The sequence below is a fragment of the Lactuca serriola genome, chromosome 4, assembly GCF_051521515.1.
Source record: "Lactuca serriola cultivar US96UC23 chromosome 4, Lser_US96UC23_V15, whole genome shotgun sequence".
NCBI classification, from domain to species: domain Eukaryota; kingdom Viridiplantae; phylum Streptophyta; class Magnoliopsida; order Asterales; family Asteraceae; genus Lactuca; species Lactuca serriola.
Genome location: NC_136411.1, coordinates 142675870 through 142684814, shown reverse-complemented (window position 1 = coordinate 142684814; position 8945 = coordinate 142675870). Strand labels below are relative to the sequence as shown.

The 8945-nt window shown below is 40.1% G+C and overlaps 1 long non-coding RNA gene across 1 annotated transcript; it reads right to left on the bottom strand.

Moving 5' to 3' along the window:
* Positions 1–1119: 1119 nt before the first annotated feature.
* On the bottom strand, positions 1120–3786 carry LOC145102651 (uncharacterized). Its single transcript, XR_013706214.1, has 3 exons — positions 3077–3786; positions 2510–2608; positions 1120–1302 (listed from the first exon to the last, which is right to left on the bottom strand). It is a non-coding gene; the product is annotated as an uncharacterized LOC145102651 (long non-coding RNA).
* Between the last annotated feature and the right edge of the window lie 5159 nt (positions 3787–8945).

The following is an 8945-nucleotide window of genomic DNA, read 5'->3' as shown; positions in this document are numbered from 1 at the left end:
TTCAATTAGTATATTTTGGGCTAAGTGACGTTTGGTTAAGTTCAAGATAAATATAATATAAGGTAAAGCCTTGTTAATTAGTAAGTGGGTCTAAAATTAATTAATTTATGGGCGTTCGTTTTATCTAATGGGCTGCAAATATAGACATGAATATAGTTCGGTCGCATTAATTAAAAGGTAATTAATTTAATAAGAATTAGACGTACTAATAAGTTTCATGGATTTAAATGCCCAAATTTATAATACGATATGATTTACCTAGTAGATTGATGGATTTAATGTATTAAGTCCTTAATGGGTTAAGTGAGAAAACCCTAATTGTCATTTTATGTGAAACCCTAATTTCACTTGGACATTGAGTTGGGCCTTCCTATTGGGCTTTGGTGATTGGGATAATAATGGACCATCCAAGAGCAAACAAATGGACTAGAATAATCTAATGGACTTAGGGTAAGGCCCACATAAGGAGTTTGGGCCCAATTTGGAAAATTGGGCCATAGAAAGGCAATAGTTGGGCCTTGGTTCATTATTAGACTTTTGGGCCTTGGTTTGGGCCCTGGGCTTGAGTCAAGCTAAGATAGGGGTAAAGTAGTCTTTTACCCCAAGTATGGGATTATGGATATGAGTTGGAACCCAATTATTAATTGGGTGATATTTTGATATTAACAGATCGGGAATCTGCGATCCAGCAACTATGGTTTTTTCTGCAGGACTTCAGCAGTGTGAGGTGAGTTACCTTCCAGCAACGGTGGGTCTACGGCCACAATGCCGGCCCACCAGTAGGAGTTGTATGTTAGATGATTGTCTTTGTGATATCATCTAGGTTTGCTACTACCTGATATGTTATATGTTGGTATGATATGTATATGTGATAGTAGTAGAGTTCGGTTGTTAGGACCGAAGGGTAGGTCAGACACCCCAGATATGTCTGACAGTATGTGATGATATGTTTATATGTTGGCATGATATGTTAGACGTGGTAGTGGTAGTAGGAGGGGAATAGTCCCGAAGTTCGGTCGTTAGGACCGAAGGTGTCACACCCCCGGCCGAGGCGGCGAAATACGCCGGGCTGTGCGACTTAGTTCATGGATCCCAAGCAAATTGAATATACATCACAAGTTACAACAATAACAACATAGCGGTTACATTCAAGTTTAAAGTTCGAATACAAGGTTCATACATATATTAATTTGTTCATAAATCCGCGATAACAATTAGGCCGACATAACAAAAACTAAATGAGACTAGATTGCCTGAAAATCCATGAACAAATCTTCTGTTAAAGGCTGGTTCACCGATCTCCTGAGAATACATGTGATTTGAGGGTCAACACAAAGGTTGGTGAGAGTTACAGGTTTTCTGCTAACCGCAGTAATGATACTTTATAAGTCTAGAAAGTATTTCTTTTGTTGTTTGATAAAGAGTTAAATCACAAATATATCTATACTTGAAATATTTGTTAAAGAGATGAATCATAAGTAAATCCATACTTAAAATGTTTGATAAAGTGATAAAACATAGGTAAACCCATACTTTAAATGCTTGATAAAGAGTTAAACCATAAGTAAATCCATATTTAAAATGCTTGATAAAGAGTTAAACCATAAGTAAATCCATACTTAAAATGCTTGATAAAGAGTTATACCATAAGTAAGTCCATACTTAAAATGCTCGATAAAGAGTTAAACCATAAGTAAATCCATACTTAAAATGCTTGATAAAGAGTTATACCATAAGTAATTCCATACTTAAAATGCTTGATAAACAGAGAAACCGGATCCGTGGTTTCTAGTTAAAGAGTCTAGTTAATGCCTATAGTGAGTCCTATAACCGAGCTATGTGACCAATTATAATCCCTGCACAACGCTTCATTAGACATCGTAGTTATACCAAAGATAAATATTCACCCGCTTCGATTGATCAGTCGAGGTTGTAGCTAGCAACCGCAGGTAGGGGTGTCAACCCGTATAGATCTATACATACGTATCTCGCTCCGAGGATTAACAGTTATAGTTAAATGGGAATACTAAGTGGTTAAACCTAGGTAATGAATACTGTCTCACTATAGAAGCCATTAACTAGGTTATACGGTAAAGTTTCACTATAAAAGCTGAATAATTTCGTTAAATCCGTAAAAATGTATGTCACTCGCTTAAATAGATAAAATGTTTCTTCACATGGATGAATGATTTCCAAGATATAATTGTTATAATTTATACATATATAATTAATAAATATGTTTGTACATGCTCGATGTAAGCAAAATAAATTATGCACATGATTAAATATTCTTAAACACATGTATATTGTAAAGAAATCAGTATATAATACATTATTTTGACAATAATAAGTATTAAAACTAGATATATTTTTTTATATGCGTATTCCATAACCGATATATATTTAGCATTTTTATAAACACATTTCATAATTGGAAGATATATTTATGTATATTTCACATGTATTCCCCCCAAAATAATAAAACATAAAAAGGGGTCGTAACACTCACCCTTGAAGCGTGAACGAGGCTCGAGAGTGAATTTGTCGTGAATGTCGTTCCGTGACGTTTTATGCCCTTAAACCGAATGACCGGGTCTATTTGTATTACCTAATAAACCAAAAAGGGTAGTTTTGGTATTAATTATTAAGTATAGGGTGGTCTTTGATAAAGTAAATAAATTCTACGGATTTATTTTGTTAAAATTATTCAACGATGGACTGTTCTTGTAATATTTTTCCAAGGCAGGGACTAAAATTGTACATTCACAGCCTAAGTTGCAAATTTCGGACTCATCTTGGTAAGGTTTTCGAAAGGAGGGGTTAATCTTGTCTATATTATATGACAGTTTGACTTGAATGTGATTTATTTCACAAGGAGGGACTAGGTTCGTAAAAGCAACATAGTTTAGGGCTAGATCGAAATAAACTGTATCAATGTTTGCACAGTTCGTCTTCCACGTTCTTGTACGTGATTCACAGTCGAATCAAGGGAAACGAGACCCATCTGCTGGGTCTCATGGCCTCGGTTGTTCGTAAGGGCTAAAACACGAATGATGGTGATGGCAAAAGGGCTTACAGAGGGTAGGCGGTGGTCGTGAGTGGTTGGCGTCGGCAGCAACAAGTCCGATGATAGTGGATATTGGCGGCGTTGAGCGGCAGGGGGTTGATCTAGCGACCTTCTGCTGCTTCGTCCTGGCTTATGCTTGACGGATACGGAGAGCGGAGGTAAGGGAGGGGGTGGTGGTGAATAGAAACAGCAGAACTACAGAGGAGGGAGCTGTTGGGTGATTTCTTCACCGGAAATGGGTGGTGGGTGGCGATTTCGAGTGGTTATCGGTGGAGAAGCTCCAATAAAACGATAGAGGCAGTGGGTGGTGATGTTTTGAGGGTACTTGGCTGTATGTATGCCCGATAATTTTAGGATGGTGGTTTTCCGGTGGTTACAAAAGGCGGCAGTGGGTGGTTCGTTTGCTTCGGTCAACACATAAGAAATGGGAAACGAAGATGTTGGTGTGACTCCTTGCTTTGCCGGAAAATGAGAAACAACACTTCCACCGGAGGTGTTCTTGAGTGTTGCAAACAGAAAAAAGAACAAGAGATAGGATGGAATTGTTTGGGTATTTTTTTGCCTTGGTCAGCTTATGGTTATGTACAGTACCCTTCCCAATACATAGAGGAAAATATGAAGTTTGAATTAGGTTGAGAGGAGTTATCGACAATTGCTGGGTTTCTTTGTTTTTTTCTTTCACCATTAAAGTATGAAAATTTTGATCACTTAGTAAAGTCTCTGTGGACATTTCCTAACTATATCTATGTTGACTTTCATAAGAGTCCAAATAAGTGAAGGAGGGAGAGATATGGAGAGAGAAAGAGAGAGACGTAAGCTTAAGGCATCCATAAAAATGTTTTTTTTTTTTTTTTTAATTTATTTCAGTGCATAACATTTCATTTAGCCTTAAAAATGGGTTTTCGATTCGCGTGTCCAATTCCCGACCTCGGGAAATTTTTATGATACTACCAATTGATAGATTTTAATTGAAGGATTCTAAAAACTTGAACAGATAAATTTTTTTAATTGTGGAACTCCAAGAATTTATGTTTAAAGTTTCACGTCTAATTGGTTTGAAACTTTTGATTTTTTTTTTTGACTATTTCAATCTAAAATTACTTCGAGTAGCAAATAAATTATTAGACCATAGTCTGTGTCCAAAAACACTCTCAAAATTTATATCTGAGGTGTGCAAGTGCATCAAATGATCGATACGGTTTATGAAATCAGATAATGTCAGTGTTATACTGGTTTGATTTCTTAAAATGGTCGTATCTTTTGCATACGAACTCCGTTTTGGAAGTTCTTTATATATCCGCGATCAGGAAAATCTGTACTACGAGCCTAGAATATTTTCTTTGTTCACAGGCACTTGATACAAAATTTCAGTTTTTCAGTCGTTAACCAAAGTTACAGTTTGTGCTTTACGTTTCGTTTGGCATTTTCCATAATTTGAGATAAGATACCATTTCATATCTTATTTTATTTGGAATGACGTTATAATTCTGCTAAAATATGCATTAAAATTCAACCGGTCAATATAAAAAAGGTTCGCGGTGATCTGACCGTTTATAGATTCAGCCCTAAATTCTGGGATGTCACAGAAGGGTAGATTGGACACCCCAGATATGTCTGATAATATGACATTTTATGATATATGTGATAGTAGCAGTAGGGGGTGAAATAGCCCTCGAGGATTGGTTGTTAGGACCGATGGGTAGTCAGCACCCCAGAATGGTTTGACATGGGTAGTCAGCACCCCATAACGGCTTGACACGGGTAGGTCGGCACCCTAGAATGGTCGTACCGGGTAGGTTGGGCACCCCAGAATTGCCCGGCAGTATGTATGATATGTGATTGTATGGTATGTGATATGATGGGGGAACTCACTAAGCTTCGTGCTTACGGTTTTCAGTTTTGGTTTCAGGTACTTCATTTTCAAAGGGAAGGAGTCGGCTTGATCGCAGCGCATCACACTATGGTTTTCCACACACGAGATCTTTGGGATTACACTCTGATATTGTTTAATGATAACACGTTTGATTATGTCTACTTTGGTTTTGACATGACATGATATTACAGATGTTTTATTACATTGTTGGTTTTATAATGGCGTATTTAAAAATGAAAATTTTGGGCTGTATTTTTGGGATGTTACAAGTTGGTATCAGAGCCTTGGTTTGAGGGATTCGGACATACTCTCGGGTGTGTCTGAACTCAAACTAAGGACTTGGTATGAAAATTCTCAAAAGTATAATCATTTTTTTAAAAAAGAAGTTTGAAAAGAGAAAATGACTTTGAAAAGAATAAGGTGTGTGATGCGTGCAATCAGCAGAGCTCAAGTAAGTACTCCCAAATTACCCATACAAGTTATGTTATGATTATCAGTATCAGTTTCAGTTTCAGTTTTAGTTTCAGCTTTAGTCTCGGTAGGACAGCATGCTAGTATAGGACTAAGGATCTAGGATGATGCCTTATGTGACTGCTTTATGCGTTTTAGCTTTATGAGAACTGCATGCTAGTATTGAGTAGATAGTAGTAGGATAGCCTGTTTAGGTTATGCCTGATAGTATGAGCTTAGCATTGTATGCTAGTACAGTTTCTCATTATGAGAATAGATTTGCTTGAGTAGTTTCCTGTGTCCGAATGCTGCTTGCTTTGTGCTTATAGGACTCTAAGTGATGGGAGTTAGCCGTTAGGTGAATACGTCACGTCACATGTAATGAGGGTTAAATAATCTCAAAGTGCTGGATTTGGCCCTATTACGCAGCTCTTGTTTGAGTCTAACCGTTGTAGGGACGAGTCTTTTACTCGAAGGATTATCTGAGCCTCGTCACATGTGATGGTATTCAGGTGATGGCTAATTAGCATTACAGGGAGGCCTTCAGCAGCTGAGGACTGGGTTGGATGGAGTTAGAGATTTCCCTAGGGCAAGCCTAGGATGAGAGTAGCATAGATCAGTAATAGTAGAAGTGACTTGGTGGAGTCGAGGCAGTACTTGAGGAAAGTATAGATAGATGTGGAAGGTAGTATGGGCCCGTACTACTGAAAGCAGAGGATCCGTACTCGAATCAAGGAAGGCTGATATGAATCCAGGAAACTTGTAGTGTGTGAGATCCCTCGAGTTTTGATGAGCATTGTGATTTAGTGGTGGTATATTAACGAGTATAGTGACGCTACGTGGTAGACCAGATGGTAGTTCTGGCGTTGACGAGGGATCAGGCTCGGACTCTGGAGCCGGGCAGATTGATGATCAGATGAGGGAGTTCATTCCATCCGAGAATTTCACGCAGTATCATTGACCAGACTCCTGTGATCCTCAGTGTGATCAAGGAGAGCATTATATGGATTTGTGATGAGAGGCCGAATGCATTCTGCACTGAGATAACAGTCATGATAGAGACACATACATTGATATTTCGGGAGTTCAGAGTTTGTGAGTCTTCAGATTGACATGGGGGTTAAGGACCCCATTGTTAGCAATAGATGGTTGGCAGATGTTGCCAACGCTTTTCGTACCAGACGTTGTCTCGAAAGGAGACAAGATCTGACTTACTTCCTATCTCCTGAGGAACAGAGCGCAAGATTGATAGGAAGAGGTTAGTAGTGAGTTGAGTGATGATGCGGTAGATGCTATGTCATGGGATGATTTTAGACCAGATTCTGAGCAGAGTGTGCCCAGGCGATTGAGGTGCAGCAGTTGGCGCAAGAGTTATTAGATCTCCACCAGGAGACTGAGACTGTGGCAGAGATCACTGCCAAGTCTCGGGAAAGAGCTTATATGGTGCCACAGTATGTAGCAGATGAGGAAATGAAGAAGGTAAGTTATCAGAACATACTGTAGAATGATAGCAAGGAGATCATGAGTATCTCGGGGTGCAAGACCCTAAATGGTATGACTTCTTGAGCCTGAGAACGAGATATGGACTTGGAGCACATTAGGAAAAAGGAACCAAATCAGTTGTTTATAAAAAGGGTCTCGAGAGGAGACCCAAGATTTCAGATTAACTTTCGAGAGACCAGCAGGACCAGATTCGGTGCAACACTTGCAGGATTGGGAATGTACAACCTCATCTTGGTTTATTCCAAGACTGAGGAGCAGCACGAGAAGCACCTGAAGGAGATGCTAGAGACTTTGAGGGGGGGGAGAATTTTCGCTAGGTTCTCCAATTGTGAGTTCTGGTTGCGCAGGGTGCAATTTCTTGGGCACCTTGTCAATCAGAAGGGTATTCTAGTCGATCCGGCCAATTTGGAGGCCGTGATACAGTGGGAGATTCCAAGGTCTCCAATTAAGAGCTTCCTGGGTCTAGCGGGTTATTACCGGAGACTTATTCGGATTTTTTAGAAGTTGTGTGATCTTTTGGATTAGCTGGTGTTGAAACCCTAGCAATGGTAAGCGTGGTTTCTAGCAGATTGGTCATGGGTGATAGGAAGAATTGAGAATTTTTCTAGTTTTGGGTGTTGTAGGGCATTAGCTGAATCAAAGTGGGGGAGAATCACCCAAGGATTCCGAAGCAAGAGCGGTTATGAAGATGGGATTAGTTTTGCATCCTTTTTAGGAAGGAAGAAAGCCCAAGCGATTGTATGATTTGAGGATAGCGTGAGATGGAAGTTCAGAAAAACTTGCGAATGATGAGATCGCGGTCTCGGAATGTTGCTAGCAAGCCTTAGGGATTCCGGTTGGGGATTCCAGTCAGGACATGAGTTCAGCAGAGTGCGGGTCAAGTGCGTGTTCGATCCATTATAGATAGTGTCAGAGTGTTATAAGTCTGAGGGTGTAGCCGTAGCATTCATTAGCAGCCAGATAGTGTTAGAGTGTTATAAGTCTGCGGGAGTAGCCGTAGCATTCACTAGCAGTAGACAGTGATAGAGTGTTGTGATTCTACGGGTGTAGCCGTAGCATTCACTAGGTTGGTAGATAGCGTGAGTGAGTTGTTAGGACGTGGAAAGAACAGTAGTACCCACCAGTTCGTGTGTAGCAGGGAGGAAATGGAAATCCACGGATTGGATTTTAGAATTTCCCAGTCGGATTAGACAGGGTTAAGCCAGTGACAAGATTGTAGAAGCGCCACTACAGAGATGAGAGAAAGGAAGCAGTGGACTGCTTAAGGTCATTTATGACATGAGGCTACCAATGGCCATTAAGCAATCACTTTTAGCCTTGGGTTTGATGATGCCTGGATCCGACGCATGTACCCAATCGGTGGGATCAGGAGGTCGTTGTAGCCATAGTGGCAAAATAGCTAATAGCAGCTATTGACAGATGAGAATTTCGTTCGTAAGTCATGTGAGGCGACTATTTGGGACTTATTTGGTTCTGCAGCAGAGTCGGAACCCGGTATTTCAGACGATTGACAAATGAATTGAGACCCGGAAGGTCTCGGTAGATTTTGGAAAGCAACCAAATGGCAACATACTGCTTCAGGCAGTTCAGTGTTCGGGCAGTTTCAGTGTTTGTGCAGTGTTAGTATTTGTGATTTAGGTTGCAAGTACGGATGGAATCACTGGTTTATTGGGAAGTGACAAGTCACTTACAGCGGGATTAGCTGAGCCTTGGCCAATTATAAGAGATCTGCAGGGATAATTAGGTCTGTGATCCTGTTTTTATAGTGGGAGCCTCGAGTTGTTAGAAGTTGAGTAGTCAGTTGAGGGATAAAAAGGGCTGAATTCAGTGATAATAATTCAGTATGAGTGGCCTGTCATGGATTCAGACCATCCCGAGACTACAGATTTCAGACGGAGTAGATGTGATCTTGTTGCGAGGAATTCGTTCACTTGCGAATTTTAGGGTTTTGCAAAGATTGGTCGCGACTACCCTGGAAAGGCTAGGGTGTGCCCAAGATGGTGACCATGTTGCTAGAGTGGTTGGGCATGTAAGGAATGGTAAGGAATGATT